The 17,554-nt window shown below is 37.7% G+C and overlaps 1 long non-coding RNA gene across 2 annotated transcripts; it reads left to right on the forward strand.

Moving 5' to 3' along the window:
• The first annotated feature begins 8,345 nt into the window (after positions 1-8,345).
• Positions 8,346-17,350, forward strand: LOC130556170 (uncharacterized). 2 transcript variants are annotated; one of them, XR_008963191.1, is made up of 5 exons: positions 8,346-8,510; positions 9,282-9,450; positions 11,488-11,639; positions 12,530-12,575; positions 14,050-17,350. It is a non-coding gene; the product is annotated as an uncharacterized LOC130556170 (long non-coding RNA). The 2 variants fall into 2 exon arrangements; XR_008963190.1 differs by having other exon boundaries at positions 9,317-9,450.
• The last annotated feature ends 204 nt before the right edge of the window (positions 17,351-17,554 follow it).

The raw sequence follows: 17,554 nt of genomic DNA on the forward strand, positions 1-17,554 counted from the left end.
GCTATTCCCATACTTAAATGAATGTTTGAGCTGTCTCAACTGAAAATAACTTGCCCTAACATATACGTAAAATATGTCAGTGCCATTGTTTTGTCTAAAGATGCACACCGGTAATGTTTCTTTCTAAATCATTTTTATAAAAGTGACTCAAATATCCTAATCCAACTAAGGCTAAAACTAAGCCTCGTCTGTGAATCCGGGCCTTTAATGATAGCAGTGTGTGTTTTACTTGGGATCGAACCCATGACCTTTGCTCAACTTAGGAAATACTTTACGACTGAGCATTTTAAATATAACTCAAATGTATAAAGTTCTGCTAATGAATCGAAAATATATGCACAATATTTTTTAAATAAAAATGTAGGCTATTTAAAGCTGCAGTCTTTAGCCTCTATCACCATCTCTGTTTGAAAGATCAAATTACAGGTTGTTATACTGTTTAGCCAACTGTATTATTACATGTGAAGTCATACTGCGTAAAACATAGACAACTCAAATCATTTTTATAAGCTTACCATTGTGAAGTTATAAACAGGCAATTTTCAACACTGACTTTTATGTACTTGTTTAATAACTGATACTTGTTAATTTTTAACCAAACAATTACGGCTTGTAGCTTTAAATCCTTTCATTACTCTTAGGAGAGTGAATTATGAATGGTTTAAAATAGAAAGCAGTGGAAAAGGTTACACTTCCTTACATTGGTGTTGCTGTAACATGTTTCAACAGCATGTCCTAGCACTTAAATAGCAGCTAACCTGTTTGGTCGGTTTTGCGTTTTACAGTTTATCCAACACACTGTTAAACATTAATCAAAACATAGTTTTTGTTTTGTCCATTTAAAAAACTATTCACACATTAAAATAATTCACCAGTCTGCCCAATAGTAAAGCTGAGTAAACAAGTTAATCACCCCAATGTTGTGGGAACATCTTCTTTTGCCATATAGGTTTGGCATTATATTGGCTGTGTATACTTGTTGCTGACTTCAGACCTTCACTACACATCTGAAGCACAAATAAGCACTGCCTGTGTGGCAAGTTTCTCTTTTGATTTCCAGTGCTTCTGTGCCGATGCCTCTTCCCTCATTATGTCCTCTACAGCGCTCTGATGTCATTCTCCTGACAAACAAAAAGGAGCTTTGGTTAAGCCACTCTGAAACAATGTGCTGTGATTATACCCTGAGGCCTTGTGATAACTAATTCCCATTCACATCAGCAAAGAAGTATCACACTGTTTGTAATGGAATACCATTTTACATGGGTGCCAAGGTTCCCAAGGCGAATATTTCACGGGTTACATGCCTTGATCATAAGGTCCAAGTCTTTGTTAACTGTGAATAGTAAAGAATAATGTACATTCTGAGAGAAAAACAGGAGATTTTTATCGAAGGACAACATTTTCACCAGTCTATAAAATATTGATTTCACACAATGCAGTTTCACTGGAAAACTAACTACAGCAAATTAGCATTTACATTGCTTGTGAACATGTTGACATAATGTACCAATGAAACCACGTGCTGCATGTTTAACACAATGAGTTTAATAGATTCTCAAGTGATGGAAAAGGGTAAAACATTTTGTATTCATCAATGCCTCTGAATAATAATTACTCAATATCCACAAATACTGTAAAGTTGCAAATTGAAAATAAGTGAAAATCAAAGCAATAGAAATGAAGAATAATGTCGTAATTGCACAAATCAACCATTCTCTTAAACACTCAGCAGTGTGAAATGAACATTTTAAGATTGATGACAGGGGGCAAGGTCATGATGAATGTGAATACAGTTAAATGATCATCAAACAGTTTGACAGGCTTTGAAATGTCTAATTTTGTGTCTCATTGTAGGATGTAGCTTCTAACTAAACTGTAGATGTAGCAATTACAGCTTGTATACTGCTAGAGTGCACTGGTAGACAGACCGATCTCACTGCCATAAACATTTACAGAAGACTGTACATCACCACAAAAATAAATAAAAAGTACAACTAACATCTGTGCCACATCCAGACTGCACAACAGTCCATCAAGATGTTACTATTATTATTTTTGATATATAGCAAAAACCCTCTGAAAGGTTGATAAAAGGAAAATAAAAGCCCAGTGACCAGCTGACCCCAGACTGACCTAATCAAACCACAAATGTGACACGATGACAGCCAAATACAGACTTTTATCTCAAACTCACAGAGTGAACATTGATGAATTTGGAAGTACCTTTCTTTGTCTGCCTTCTTATTTATATTTCAATCTTTCTGTGAGACAAAATTCTTCAGTACCACTTTATTTTACGGTGCCCTTGTTACACGTTACATGTATTTACTATAGTATTTACTATACATTATGCATAATGACATGTATCTAACCTTAAACCAAACCTTAACCCTATAGTAAGTACATGTAGTTAATTTTTATTACTCCGTATGTATGGTAAATGTATAATTACACGGTAACACAGGCATTGTAAAATAAAGTGCAACCAATTCCTTTTATTTACAAAAGCTGACACAAAAGCTGCAAGCATAATTTAGTTTGACGTTGTTTGTAGTATTATAATGAAATGTAACAAAAAAACATTATGTCCGATCAATCATACCAGTTTAAAATGTTTCTCCTAAAATAGATAATCCTTATTTAGTCAGTCTCATGTAATTCCAAACTCATGTAATGTTATTTATTTTGTGGAACACGCAAGCATAAAATTAGAAAGAAATGTGCAGTTTTATGAATTAAAGGAATGAAAATTCTGTCATAATTTACTCACCCTGTTATCCATTTCAAACCTGTATGACTTTCTTTCTTCTGCAGAACACAAAAAGTATTTAAGAACTTTGGTGACCAAACAACAGCGGTACTCATTGACTTGCATTGGTTTTGTATCCATTCAATAGAAGTGAATGGGTACTGCCATTTTTCAGTGTCACGATCCCAGTCTGTGTTCTCCTGTTATTTTGGACTTTTATGTTATTTCCTGTTGCGTGCCATGTTTTTAGTCCTTCGTAGTTTTTCTTGTTAATTAGTTTCCCCAGGTGTTTCTTGTTTCCTTTGTTACCCCAGTGTACCTTTGTTTGGTGTCGGACTTTGTTATATTCTTCGTTCAGTGTTTGCATTACCTTGGTTTGTTTTTTGTCTTGTTTTATTATATTAAATTAAACGTTTTTCTGCAGGTGGATCTGCTTCCTGCCTGGTTACTCTCTGTTACAGGAAGATCAACCACTATGGATCCAGCAGTTGCCCTTGTCCGCCTTCGCCAAGGATCTCTCACCCTCGAGGACCACATTAAGGTTTTTTTGGACATTGCAAATGTAACCAGATCTACTGGCCCCGCTCTAAGCGGGACTCGAACCGGGTCGGTCCGGCATGGGAGTCGGGCGCTCTAACGAGGAGATTAAAGACCGCAGCCTCTAGCTTCTGTCGCTAGAGCACCTCTTGAGGTCGGGGAGTGAGGTTTACACACTGCACAGCTCTTCACAAACACTTCCAAACTCCCAGATTTTATGCTGATTGATTTCTTTCGTTATGGACTCAGTGACTTTTACAAATATAACTCATCCGTGATGGTCCTCGAGGGTCGCTTTGTGAATTTTTAGACTTTGCCCTTTCATGGGCCGGGTCCTCCTTCACCGTTGGCAAGGTGGAGGCTCCACCTAAATTTTTTTTGGAGGGGGCAGTTGTCCTCAGGCTCCGTTGGCCAAGGACCCAGGCCCACCACAGCGACCTGCATGGCCCACGCTGAAGGTGACGAGCCCTGTGTTTGTGGCAACAGCCAACCCTGAGCCGGTTCACAAGATGGCCGCCAGCCATGAGCCAGTTAGCAAGATGGCCGCTAGCCCTGAGCACACTCGCAAGATGGCCGCCAGCCCTGAGCCTGCTCGCAAAATGGCCGCCAGTCCAGAGCCTCCAGTCATCGTGGTCGCCACACTGGTGGTCCCTAGTCCGGTGGCCCTGGAGGCGACTGTTCCTGAGGTCCTGTCCCTGGAGTCAGCTCTGCCAGTTGTGGTTGCAGCTCTGGAGCCTTGTGGTGTGTCTGGGCTGTGTATTGCTCTCCTGCTCCAGAGGCCGCTGACTAGATGAACGACCTGGACTCTTCCGTGCCAAGTGCCTCAGATAAGATGGTCGCTCTGACTTCTCCTGCCACATCCAGGCTTCCAGCTCCGCCTTACCTCCATGTCGTCCAGCCCTGCCTGCGCCTCCATGTCGTCCAGCCCTGCCTGCGCCTCCATGGTGTCCAGCCCTGCCTGCCACACCCAGGCTTCCAGCCCCGCCTCTGCTCCACACCCAGGCTTCCAGCCCCGCCTCTGCTCCACACCAGGGTTTCCAGCCCCGCCTCTGCTCCACGCCCAGGCTTCCAGCCCCGCCTCTGCACCACAGCCCAGGTCTGCCTCTGCCCCATGCTCCTAGCCCTCTTCCCCTACACGGGTCTGGCCCTCCTTCCCTTCCCCTGTTCCGCCTCCACCACCCTCCTGGTCCATTGTGAGTGTCTGGAAGCCGCTCTTAAGGGGGGGGGGGTTCTGTCTCGATCCCAGTCTGTGTTCCCCTGTTATTTTGGACTTATGTTATTTCCTGTTGGGTGCCATATTTGTAGTTCTTTGTAGTTTTTCTTGTTAATTAGTTTTTCCAGGTGTTTCTTGTTTCCTTTGTTACCCAGTGTATTTAAACCCTAGTATTTCCTTTGTTTGGTGTCAGTCTTTGTTTTATGCTTTGGTCAGTGTTTGGATTACCTTAGTTTGTTTTTTTGTCTTGTTTTATTTCATTAAAATGTTTTCTGCAGGTGGATCCCTTTCCTGCCTGGTTACTGTTACATTCAGTTACCAATATTGTTCAAATATCTTTTTTTAATGCTGCGGAAAAGAAAGTCATACAGGTTTGAAATGACAAGAGGATGAGTAAATGACAGAATTTTCATTTTTAGGTGAACTATGACTGCAATGGTGTTTTATTTCAACGTAATTCTTAAAGTAATTCAAACAATATACTTGTTAAACTACATAAGACTATGCTTATGTGCTATATTGAAGTATGTGATATTCTTGTCTTCTGAAGTCATATGACAGATTTGTAAAAAGAACTAAAAATCATTAATGAAATTACTTACAAAGTAAAAAAACAGCACAAAGATTTAGAATCGCATAGCCTCGCTGTATGGACAACAGAATATTAACAGAATTGTAAGTTTTGGATGACCTATTTCATGCATTTTTCCCTCTTCTCAGCACTTTTAATCACAATATGTTGCTTGTAAAACACTCTCCCATTCTCTTCTTTTGTCATGACAAGTCACCTTACAGGAAAATGAGTTGCTCTGCTTATTCAAATGAACATTTCATCATCCTTGACATCACCAATGTCCCTTTGAAAGTTGAATTTCATTTAAATGCAATTAAGAGGAGTTTTACAACTTTGTTACACTAACTATACTGAAGGACAAAAAACAGTTAAATCATTGTTAGGTGAAAATATGAAAAAACTGAACACATACTGTACATTATTTATCCAATAAACACTCAGCATTATTAATTGTTGAGAAGGGTTTTATATTTTTATACATTCATCCTTATATGCAAATAAAGCAGCAATATGTTTCTCTTTTTTGTGTGTGGACAGGCAGTGATGTGCACAGCTGGATCAGTGGGAGACTAGCAGGCACACAGAACATTTCACACCCGAGCTGGCAGAGCCACACATACGCACGCGCGCACACACTAAAAGCTCTCTGCATGTATAATGAGCTTGATCCTGCTAAATCTATCATTCCCAGATTCCGTGCATGCAGGCCATTTAATCTCTTTAACAACTGTGTTGGCTGTGTAGAAGCATGGTAAACTGGCCCTGATCATCTGAGACTTGCCTCTCTACATAATCCACTGTATTACATTCCTCAGTTAAATCAAGGCATCTCAACATTAGAAACACTTAATGTTTTTAGCGATGAGTGTAAAACTATAAGTTTGAATTTAACACATCTTGAGCAAATACAAGGTTTGAGTGGTGAGACTAAAAATAGTCTCTAAAAATAGTCAATGGCGTCCACTTATAATTTTGATTCTTGTATACCATTAGCCATTTTTACTGATTTTTTAAAAATTGGCAGTTTACAGTATATGTTTGCATTGCTCCATTTTTCACTTACAGCCACTTTTGCAATGCTTGCATTACATTGTGACAGGTTCACAAAATGTACTAAAATGTCCCACTCAAACTTTTAGATTCAGACTGAAATTATTTGAGTAAACAATTTTTTTTGATGAATTCTGCTCATGTTTCATCAATGGGGCCATTGTTAGGTACACACCAAGTGAACACTGCAGCTGAGTGAGTCAAGTTTACTGGCCATTGAAGCAGTAATGTGTTTATATATTTAGTATTCTGTTGTTTTTCTTGCTTGGTTGCATTAAATGGTCTTTTTCGACTAAGGAAAATGTTTGATGACAATATGTTTACATAGTGCACAAAGCACTTTAATTTCAAAAGACCAGGGAAATGTTTGTTTTTATCATATGGCCCCTTTTAATATAGTGAAAACATCTGCTGTGTATCACTCTAAATACCACCAGGGAAGGAACGTATTGCAGATTAGCAAACATTAGATTATGCATAAAATAATAATTTAGACAAAAACATACACATAAAATAGCTGCCTCAGCAATGTACCGTGCTAAATGTGCTAAAGGCATGTAATAGGCCTACACAAAACAGAAACACCCAACTTTATTGACCTTTTTCAGACTGTCAAAATTAGCATCGCTGTTAAAACTTTGTAATCACATTCAGATCTTAAATTTAAACTTTTGAGAAAAGTGCTACTACGTGTATAGTTTAAGAAATGTTTAATATGGCATGAATTCAAAAATCGGACAAACATACTTTTTATGGAATATTGTGGTGTTTTGTGTGACTTATCTGCAAACTTTTTAAAAAATTCACGTGCCCTCATAATTTTTAATCAAAAACGTTGACCTCCTTCCCCGCTCGAAACGACTTCTCATCACTTCCTGTCATGACGAATGGCACGTGGGTCAGGTGAAGAATAATCCTCCACGATTGACTGCAAACTCATATTCAAATATGTTTCCATTTTGTTAGCAATGCCCATCTTCCAATGATCCAATCAGTTCTCGATGTGGGAAATCAAGTCCTGCCCTACATTTTCTTGCCATTTCACTCGGGTACAGCTGTTTCATGCCAACTTCAATCTAAAAATATATTTAAAATATTGTTTGCTTGACTCAGTATTTGAGGGGCATTCCTCTCTTTTGGACTACAACAGGGTTGGTTATTATGCAGCATGAAGAACCAGAGCAGATGCTCTATCATGATGAGATGTCCACTGACAATTACAATCATTCTTCATAGCTCATTTCCCATAGACTGATGAGAGAAATTGCACACATTGCTCCCTATATTAATAGAGCTTCTTTATATACGTAACTAGAATATTTTTCCTGGTTGCTTGTGACATAGAAGCACTGCACGACCTAAAAATATCTGTATAATTAGTAAAACATTAAATTGGAATCAACAATATAATAATTTAGATTATTAGCTGAAAATAAAAAATGTGTACAGATGTCTAACATTGCTTAAAGTGTTTTGCATTTGGCAGCTCATGCTACAGTAGGTTCAGATCTACACTGTAAAAAAGCCTGTAAAAATCAACAATTTTCTGTCAGAAATTTTCCGTAAAATAACATTTTTTCCAGTAAAATGACATGGGTTTCTTTGTTTTTTATGTTCTTTTTCTGTAATTTGAAAGTTTTTGACTTCCCACAAAAAAACGAATTTTTCGGCAGTTTTCTTTCTGTAATTTGACTGTTTTCACTGTATTTCAAAAACACATGAAAAACCTGTCAATAAAACAGTAAAATTTCGTACAATTACAGTTTTTTTGGACATTATACGTGAAAAATCTGTAAAAAGATAACAGTAAAATTCTGTAAAATTACAGTGTGTTTATATGAAATATTACAATTTTCACATGTAAAGCAATTCAAGTAAGCCATTTAATTTAATTAGACCATTATCTGTTGATCAAATTCAGTGTGATAACATCACTATCATTTCATCTAATACAATTTTTAAAAGATGTGACATTTTCATCTTGTTGTTGCACTCTTTATGCCATCATTATAAATTAATAAATGAATAAATTCTCCACATCCGTGCTCAGAAGATCAGAAATGTGAGAAGTTTAAGAGGAGTAGATGGCAAATCAAAGCCATGGCATGTGTACATCTTATTACTTAAGAAGGAAGCGGAGAGATAACATTCCTTTCTTCAGGTCTGACTCACGTAGCTGCTTCCTGCTAGGCTGACTGCACTCTGACAAGCTCCCTTCGGCTTCTCTCTCCCTCTAATCTCACACTATGACAGTTTAGCTCAGAGCCCGTATTTGTTTTGTGTCTAAATCTGTATTTCCACCCTGGAGTGAGGCGAACAGGGGCGGCTTAGAGCGTACAGTATGCCACAATGGTGTTTATCATTTGCTGCTACTGGATTCATAGCAGGTGAGAATCATTCCTTTTAATATGAAGACTGCTTTGAGGAGAAAATGAAGGTATGATGATGTCACAATAATAAATTACATGTTTCTTTCTCTTTTGTTCCCTGTATACATTAAATGCTAAATAAAACAGAATAGCAAGGAAACTGTGATGGTCTCTGTTACGGTAATGTGTTGGGTTCTGTTGATGGGATGTTCTCTGGTGGATGGGAACCAATACAACACCATTACATCCTACTGGAACAAGGCCGCCTTAGCAAACTAAATAAAGACATTTTGTTATGGTTTAAATGATAAACAGCTAATGGTTCATAGTGATTTTGGTAATGTAAATCATTAGAAGTTTTTTCAGCAGGTGTGTTTTGGTGTGCTGGTTTTTCAACAAGGCTTCTTGACCACCTTAAACAAGAAAGAATTCTTTAGTTGACCAGCATCACTAGAAAACCATGCTGGCGGTCAACTACTACTGTAGGATTGCAAGGTAGTCCTATAAACCAATATCAAACCAGTTTAACTAGTCTTTTCAGCATGGGTTACGATGTCTGATTGTATCTTTAAAATGTTCTTTGGAGAAAATTTCCCTTTTGAAACGTTCAATGTGCTGCTTTTCAGCCAATTCCATGCCCGAATTCAAACCATGTTAAGCACTAGCTTTCAAGAGTCAGCCTTTAATTTCAGATTCACATAAATGAATGTGCTTTGGTGAATCTTCCAGGCATTGGTCTTATCACAGAGAGACTGTCCCCTATAAAACATTCCTCCTCTCTCCCAACAGCTACTGTATTGGACTTTTTGCTATTGTATGTTCAGCGCTTCGGGAGGACCGCTGACAGCCCTTCAGACGGGATGCATTAATGTGAGAGTGGTCAGTGAGCAATTGCTGATCCTGGAGGGTGATAAAGAGTACGAGCCGACTGCAGAGGGTGCGGATCTGGAGGACACAGGTCAGTGGCTGTCTCCGCTACACCCTTCCCTGATAGCGAGTCAAGGTGGCCAATGGTATTTCAAGGCAAACAAAGTTATTTTAAGGGCGAAGTGAAACAACAACTACAGTACAACCCTGAACCCGAGTTTTAGTTTGTGCTTATCACGGCATTATACCATTCGGAAAAATAGCTTTTTTTGTTTTTGTCAATGTCTGGACTGAGTGGATGTCAAAGAAGTCCTTAGATGTAGAGATAAAGGAGTAGTTCACCCTAAAATGAAAATTCTTTCATCATTTACTTGCTGTCATATCATTCCAGATCTGTATGACTATTTTTCTTCTGCAGAACACAAAAAAAGAAAGTTGGTACCATTGGACCCCACTGACTTCCATTGCATGGACACAAAACCACTGACACATTTCTCAAAATATCTTGTCCTGTGTCTCACAGAAGAAAGATTCATTTACTGGTTTAGAATGACAATTTTTTATCTTTGGTTGAGCTGTCATTTTAAAAACGAGATGTGCTTGGTTGTTCGGTTACAACAATGGAAATATGAATGTTTGCCGAGTTTTCATTTTATGCTGCCATTGCAAAGAAAATAAACAATGAAACTGTAAAATATTACAACTACTTACAATTAAGTGGGTGTGGCTAAGAATTTTCTAGTAGTTAAAATGACTGAATGCACACATGAGCAGGACAAGCATTGATCAGATGATATGCAAATCTACTAATCCACACTACATCTTAGTTATCTCGGCTTTGGTACTGTATGGGCATTTCAGTGACAATCTTATCTTTGCCTACAGGGTTGCATTTTCTTGTTTTGTCAATACAACCTTTTCAAACATTGCACATGGCTCATCACTGCCAGACATATTGCCACAAGCACACATACAACTAAATACGGTGTGTCACTTTTCTTCAGTTATTGAAAGGAAATCCCATTCTAAAACATACAAATTCACTCCCAAAATATTCAGGTGCACAGTAAAAAAAAAACAGTTAAACTGTAATATTACGGCAGCTGGGGCAACTAAAAAAATTGAAAACAACATTTTAAATTACTTTGCAAATTTGCAATTTATTTTTTATAATTTAGCATTTTTAGCACATTTCAAAATGCAATTTTTACATTGTAGCGATAACAGTTATGATTAAATCCACTGTAGTATAGTGAACAGAACTAAACAACTTTTATTCATAAAAAAAACCACCACGGACTGGGCATCTGAGATGTGTGACTTTTCTTCTGGTTTAACATAGAAAATAATATACAACGGAGGTACACAGCATTTCTTAGTCTTTCCCCTCTTTCCTCTGCCCATAGAAGTACTCATTTTATTGTGTTTGTGTTTACTCTAAAAATCAAACTTATGATCTTGCTAGCATCATGCTCTACCAGTTTACCATATATCAGTTTAGCAGTTATAAATGGTACTGATGAGTAATCGGACAGTGCCCAGTAGAAGTCATTACCAAGTGAAACCCTTCCATGCCCTGGAAGCCATGTGATTTCCACCTCCATCTTATCACGTTTATGGGCAGGTGCACGGCTGCCCTCCACAAATTAAATGCGGACTAATTTCATATTGATTAATGCAGATGCCTTCTTTTTGGCTCATATTTACTACCTGGAGCCTCTTTTGGCGAAAATTACTGGTGCCATTTCAATGCACAAGGCAGCCCTTTCCAATAAGGTACTGGCTCATGTGTCAACTGGGGCTTCAGAAGTACCGCTCTGCCTGCAGGAAGCACTAAAGCTTTTAATTGCCTTCTGTGCAAATGGTCCTTTTGTATTTTATCAAGAGTCGGGGCATGCCTGGAGTATCTCTCGCTGCATGCGGGTGAGAGAAAGAGGAAAGATGGACAGAGGGAAAAAGCTGAAGAGAACAGAAAAAAAACTTTGTTATGTTCTGAAATGTATCGTTTTCATTATTCTTACATTTTGACAAATCTCAAAGCAGTATTTCCTCCAAGAAATATTGCGTCCAACACCACTGGAAATAAACAGCCTCTCCTCACCTTCCTTTCTTGCTTTTTCTTTTTAAGCGTTTACTCCAGTACGCTGGACGATAACCTGAGGTGCAGCGATAAACAATCAAAGTGCAGCTTCAGTGGAAACGATTGCGGCCAGTATCCCAGCCTGAGATGGGAGCCATTATTAACGCCGGCCCTGTCCTGACAACGCTATTCTCTGGAAGGTAATTGCAGATTCCGATCTCTGAGAGAGCCTGACTAGGAGTAAATGCCACCTCTTTAATTATTGTCTTCTCTACGTCTCCTCTATTGAGTGTCAGAGATGTCTATCGGCCAGCGGGATCTTGGGTAAAATGACTCTAATGGGAAATGACCAGTGTCTGTGAGACTGTCATAGATTAGAAGCGACAATTCTAATTGATAACAGCAGAATTCCCTGGATGGATGGCTGGGAAAGTCACTTTGGAGCAAACCTAATTGGAGTGATTTGTTTCTAAATGAGGATCACTGCATAATTTCCCCTCACAATGCACACCTCAGTTGTATTCAAACATCTTTTAAGTTAAATATTCTAATGGCTTAAAGGGATAGTTCACCCAAAAATGAAAATTCTGTCATTTATTCATCCTCATGTCATTCAAAATCTGTACATGACTTATTTTGTGGAACACAAAAGAAGATATTTTGAGAAATGTCACTGTGGTTTTAGGGTCCACACAATGGAAGTCATTTGGGACCAATGTTCTTGGGTTAGCAGCATGTTATCTACTTTTGTGTTCTGCAGAAAAACAAAGCCAAACAAGTTTGCAATGAAATGAGGGTGAACACATGAAGAAAGAATCTACATTCTTGTAACCCATTCACTTTACCCATATTGTACACAAAACCAGTGCAAGTCAGTGGTTGCCTTCGTTGTCCAGTTACCAACATTTTTAAAATATCTTCTTTTGTGTTCTGCAGAAGAAAGTAAGTCATACAGTTTTGAAATGAGATGAGGGTGAAAAAAATGATGACAGAATTTTCGATTTTTGGGTGGACTATCCCTTTAAGGCCCATTCACAGGATGATGATAACAATAACTGTAATTATAACTATAACGTTTTTCAATTTTTAGAGAACAACAGAGGTCACAACACAACAACCACAATGAGAATGCAGAGGTATGTTTTTGCTGGGATCAGTTTCAGAGCATTTTTCAGCTGATGAACAATAACACATTGATAGTCAATCAAAATCCATTCAAATTAATAGAGTTTTTGCATTTAAAATCAGGTTTAGTTATCATCCACTGATGTGAACACAAATATATAAATATAACAAAATAGTTAGCTTTAAAGTCATCACAGCTACAGTAGTCCTGATTTTACTATAAATAAAGATAAGTCAAACAATTTAGATATTTTTTGTTGATACAATATTTTCTGTATTGACAAAAATATAATTTTATATTTTACAAAAGTCTTTCTATTTTTAAGGAAAGTTTTGCCTGAATCAGTTTACTCGCCAAACTCCTTGCAATACTTTCTGACATTCTTTTCACAAAGGATAAATGTGACGGTGCCTCTGAATTTGGTCAAAACAAGATATCGTTCGGAAGAATGTTCACATCAGGGGTGTGTTAGTTGTTCTGGAAATATGGTAATGCCAGAAGCTCAGATTTATCACGTAATTGATTATTTAGTTGAGAAGCATGTGTGTTTTCTGCATAGTTAAGCTAAGCAATTACACAGCACACAGTAGTGCACAGTTAAGCTAATTAATGGAGCGACACACACAAATACCTCAACGTAATGGCCATTCAATACAGATGCATGTTTAACGCTCAATATTTGTGCACACCAATGTTTCTATCACTTAAATGCTGATAGCATATTGTGCTGTTCTGCTGTATTGTGTTAGCTTCTAACATAGCTTTTCAGCAGAAAATCCATCACGTTTGACTGTCATTTGTAAGAAATATGGTGCTCTTTTCTAAGCGTTCTCATAATATCTGACATTCTGTTGCCGCTGAGATGGACACTGTGGATCCCAAATCTCCTGCTAATGTTGAAATGACAAAACAATAACAACATTTGTCTTCTGTCAGGAGGAATTGACATAGCATCACAGGTGCCAAATTGTTTTGTGTTGTGAAGTGTGTCTTGGAGATATCTCAAAGCTCATGAGCAACTAGGATGCTGTTACCGATGTGCTTTTCTCAGCTAATGTTTAACTCAAAAGATGATGGACAGAACTCCTAAAGTTAGCCGAAGGGTTGTCAGGTGATAAAGCGTCTTTAAACTTTGCTTCAGAATCAGAAAGCGTTGTTCGTATTAAACGTCGATAAAACAGCTTATTTTTATAAAATAAAGCATGATAAATAAATAATTTAAAAACCTTTCGAGGCAAACACATCTGTATGTGCTTGTCTTAAAAGTCAATCCTATAAACCGGCTCTGTGTTCACATATAGGAATTAAAGACTTATTTTAACTCCTGTCTTCAAAGGTCAACATTCACCTCGTATTCAATAAAAATTTACTGACCTCGTCACCTACTTTGTATAGTTTGTGGAAGAGCAAATTAAGATTCAGGGCCAGGGTAATGGGAATGTGTTTTAATTTCCGTGTGACATTAAGATGTTTGTGCCCCACAGGCATGTGGTGGAGCGGAGAGCCGGTGTTCCCAACCCCCACTCCAATGTATTACTCGAACACTGCAGTCACAGGGAAAGATCAAATGAGAGACACTGGCAAATATGTAACGGAACAGTTTTTCTTCTCTTTTGTCTTATAATAACGCTCTTTTCTCTCATAACCCTTTTATCACACATGTCAATGCACAAACCCTTGGGTTTAATTATTTGCAACATTTCTTAGCCAGTGAGAATGAGTTGTTTCTGTTAAAACACACAAGCACACATACAGTACTTTCATAGCTGTGTTTAAGATGCATTTACACTTTCACAAGCCAGAAGACATTTGTTGACTTATGTTTTTCTATAAGAGAATGTAACAAAGACTTTGTTCAGTGATGTTTCTTATCGGTTTTCTCCAAAATCATGTTTAATATATTGTTGAGAAGCTGATTTAAATTTTTAACTTGCGCTGCATGATTATGTAAATTAGATATACAATCAATCTACTCTTTTTAAGGATTAGTTCACCACAGTCACTAACAAACATTAGATTTTGCTAATTAAAGCTACTTGGGGGAGCAAATTAAGCTTATATAAGATTACACAAATATTTACCTAAACAGATAAATGAACAGATTTACTCTATATGTAACTACTAAAAACTACAACACTCCTGAATTGTTGTATCTGCATCTAAAACATTGTAATGAATAGCAGCATTTATCTCAATTTTGGTGCAGATATGAAGACCTAAAATGCCATGCAGGGATTGAATTGGGTGCAACCAAATGTTTGAGATTATTATTTTTGTGCCAATATAAATGAACCCAAACCTTTAAAGGCCCAGTGTATGCAATTTAGCATCATCTAGCGATCACCTCCCTTTGAAGCACTACAGTGGCTGACATGCCACGAATGCCTAGTTTCCACTGAGCAGTACGGTTCAGTTCAGTACAATACGCTTCGTTTCCCAATAACGTTGTCTCTTAGCGTGCTACGAAGACTCTAAAGGTACACCTTAACTACAGTTGTACCTTTTCTAGGTGTGTTTCCTGAACTATCCCTTAAGAGGTTACTTTCTTATGTCCCATGTTACCAGGTGCTTACCATGGCGGGGGTGCTGAATTAATGGATATCAATAGTTCGGCAATCAATTATTCACTCTATACAGGGACTGTATCACTGCGTTATGTGAGGTAGCAGTGTTCTTTATAAAATAAGCAATTTAGAAATAGTAGAAGTTGCATTTATTATGTAGCCAGGTTTCCACGGATTAAATGCACTGAAATGCTCAGCGGATGGTGCCATCTTTGATTTAGTAAAACAATGTGCTGTTTCACTGCAGTTTGACTAAACTTCCTACCACAGTCTTTCTCTTTAAATATACTCAAAATTCTTTGGTTTGCCAGCTGATGCACCTTTAGATAATATCATTTAAAAGCTAACAACTATCAGTGTTAAGACAATTATATTCTTTGCATGAAAACACGTCAATATACCAGTGTATTTAACTTTAGAATTGTATTTGTATAGACTGCGATGTAAAGAAGCTTTTTTCACAGTGGCCACTAGCGTGAACATTTGATGGTGATAAGGTATTGCTAAAAGCGCTCCAGACCAACCTTCCGAACTTCTGTGTCTCAGTTTTATCAGCATAACCTTTTCTCCAACATTGTGGGATTTACTGTTCTTTCAACACTGTATGAAGAGGAACTCATCAGAGCAATATTTATGCTGTACACAACAGCCAACAACTAGTAGTCACAAGTCCAATACGGCTCTTGTTGAGGTCATGCTTTTCTTTCAAACCATACCTTAAAATAAGATGTTTTCCTTTCTGCGCACAGAAGAGAGGCAGCTAAGCATTATCTTGTTACCAGGCAACAACAATAGTGGTCTATAGCGAAAGGTCACGAGGTGATCCACCACTCATTTTCTACCATTAGTCTTAGAGTCATCGCCGCAACTTTAAATAAAGCAGTATTTATGACATACGGAGCAACTCAACAGACAGTTTCTGTTCAAATACTGTATGTGAATCGAAATTCGACAAAACACAAGATGCAGCGCACGGGAGCCCCCCGAAAGATGCGTCGTTCTCCACACAATTACATCGGATGGAAAAAAGTAATGTAGTGGAAAAGAGGTTAATTTGATTAGATTTCACATTTTGTTGGTAATTAACTAAAGGCTTCAGATGAGCACGATTGCTTAAAAAGAAGTAAAGAAAGCAAGAAAGCAGAAAGAAACAATATTGATAGCTGTAAATGCATGTCAGGACTAAAATAAACAAAAGCAACATTACGGAAATGATGAAATTCATCATCAATGACAGTAGTTCATTACTCTAATGGGACAACCGGGGGACAAGTAGTTAGTTGGTAACAATGGGACGATCATCGACGCCAGCGTCTGCTAAATCGAAATGATTTCCTCATAGTCAAAATACAATACAGTCTGTTTGATTTGACAAGCTCACTTTGCGCACCTCAGAGACCACATTATCCCAATATAACACTTCACACCACATTATTTTTCCTCACAAATCGGACGTTTCCATCTTTGTCTCTTTCTATCTTTGGCATATTCTTTCTCTCCGTCTCTGTGATTTTCATACTAAAAAACACATTCATTGAGGACGGAAGCAAATAAGAAAAAGTTTCAGTCTAATTAATATGGAAGGCTTGGTGGCACATCAGCTCTTCCCGAGTCTGCTTTGACTTTCTCTATGTCAGTTCTTCCAACAGGAAGTTAATGATCCTGGCAACAAGATGAATCACTCCAGACATGGTGCAGAGCAGCTCTGACAAGCCAGCGAGACGACTCCTGACACCTGCTCATGTCGAGCTGTAGAAAGAGAGAGAGAGAGGAAGACAGAGATGGAATAAGAAGGCTTACCTGTTGGAGTTGAGCTATGTCTGATCTAACCAAAACAATCATTTCTGTCTGGAATTAGAAAAAATACAAAGTACTTGAATGAGATAAGACTCACAGATCTCCAGAAACAAAATAAGGAATTAACAAGGTCAGTGATGTGAGAGCCATATTCAAGCTGAAGAAACGCTGGTCTTATGAAGAATAATTGTGTTCTTCAAAAGATGAGATTGCAAAGTCTGTGAGTATTACTTCAACTATGACCTTGGCTCTTTGGAAATTTCAATTTTCTTTCAATCTTTTTAATTGGTTCATTGGTCCAAACAAAACATACATAACAGCATTTGAAATGTGAACAGATTGTTATTATGTATTATTTTATGTATATAAAATACACTTTCAGGCTATAACACTTTTTGCAAAGATCTTAAATGATAGCTCGATTAGAAAAAATATTAAGACACATTACTGTCTGAATTGGTTTACAAAATCCTGACAGATTTTTTAAACAAATGTCAATATAATAGTTTATATTTTATAGTTTATATAATAACATTTATAAGAATCATTAGCTGTCAATCAGGACAACAAATAAGTTACATTTAAGAACCAACCCGAAAACATTTAGTCCTTGTCAAAAGAGCGCCCT

The sequence above is a fragment of the Triplophysa rosa genome, linkage group LG6 (assembly GCF_024868665.1).
Source record: "Triplophysa rosa linkage group LG6, Trosa_1v2, whole genome shotgun sequence".
NCBI classification, from domain to species: Eukaryota; Metazoa; Chordata; class Actinopteri; order Cypriniformes; family Nemacheilidae; genus Triplophysa; species Triplophysa rosa.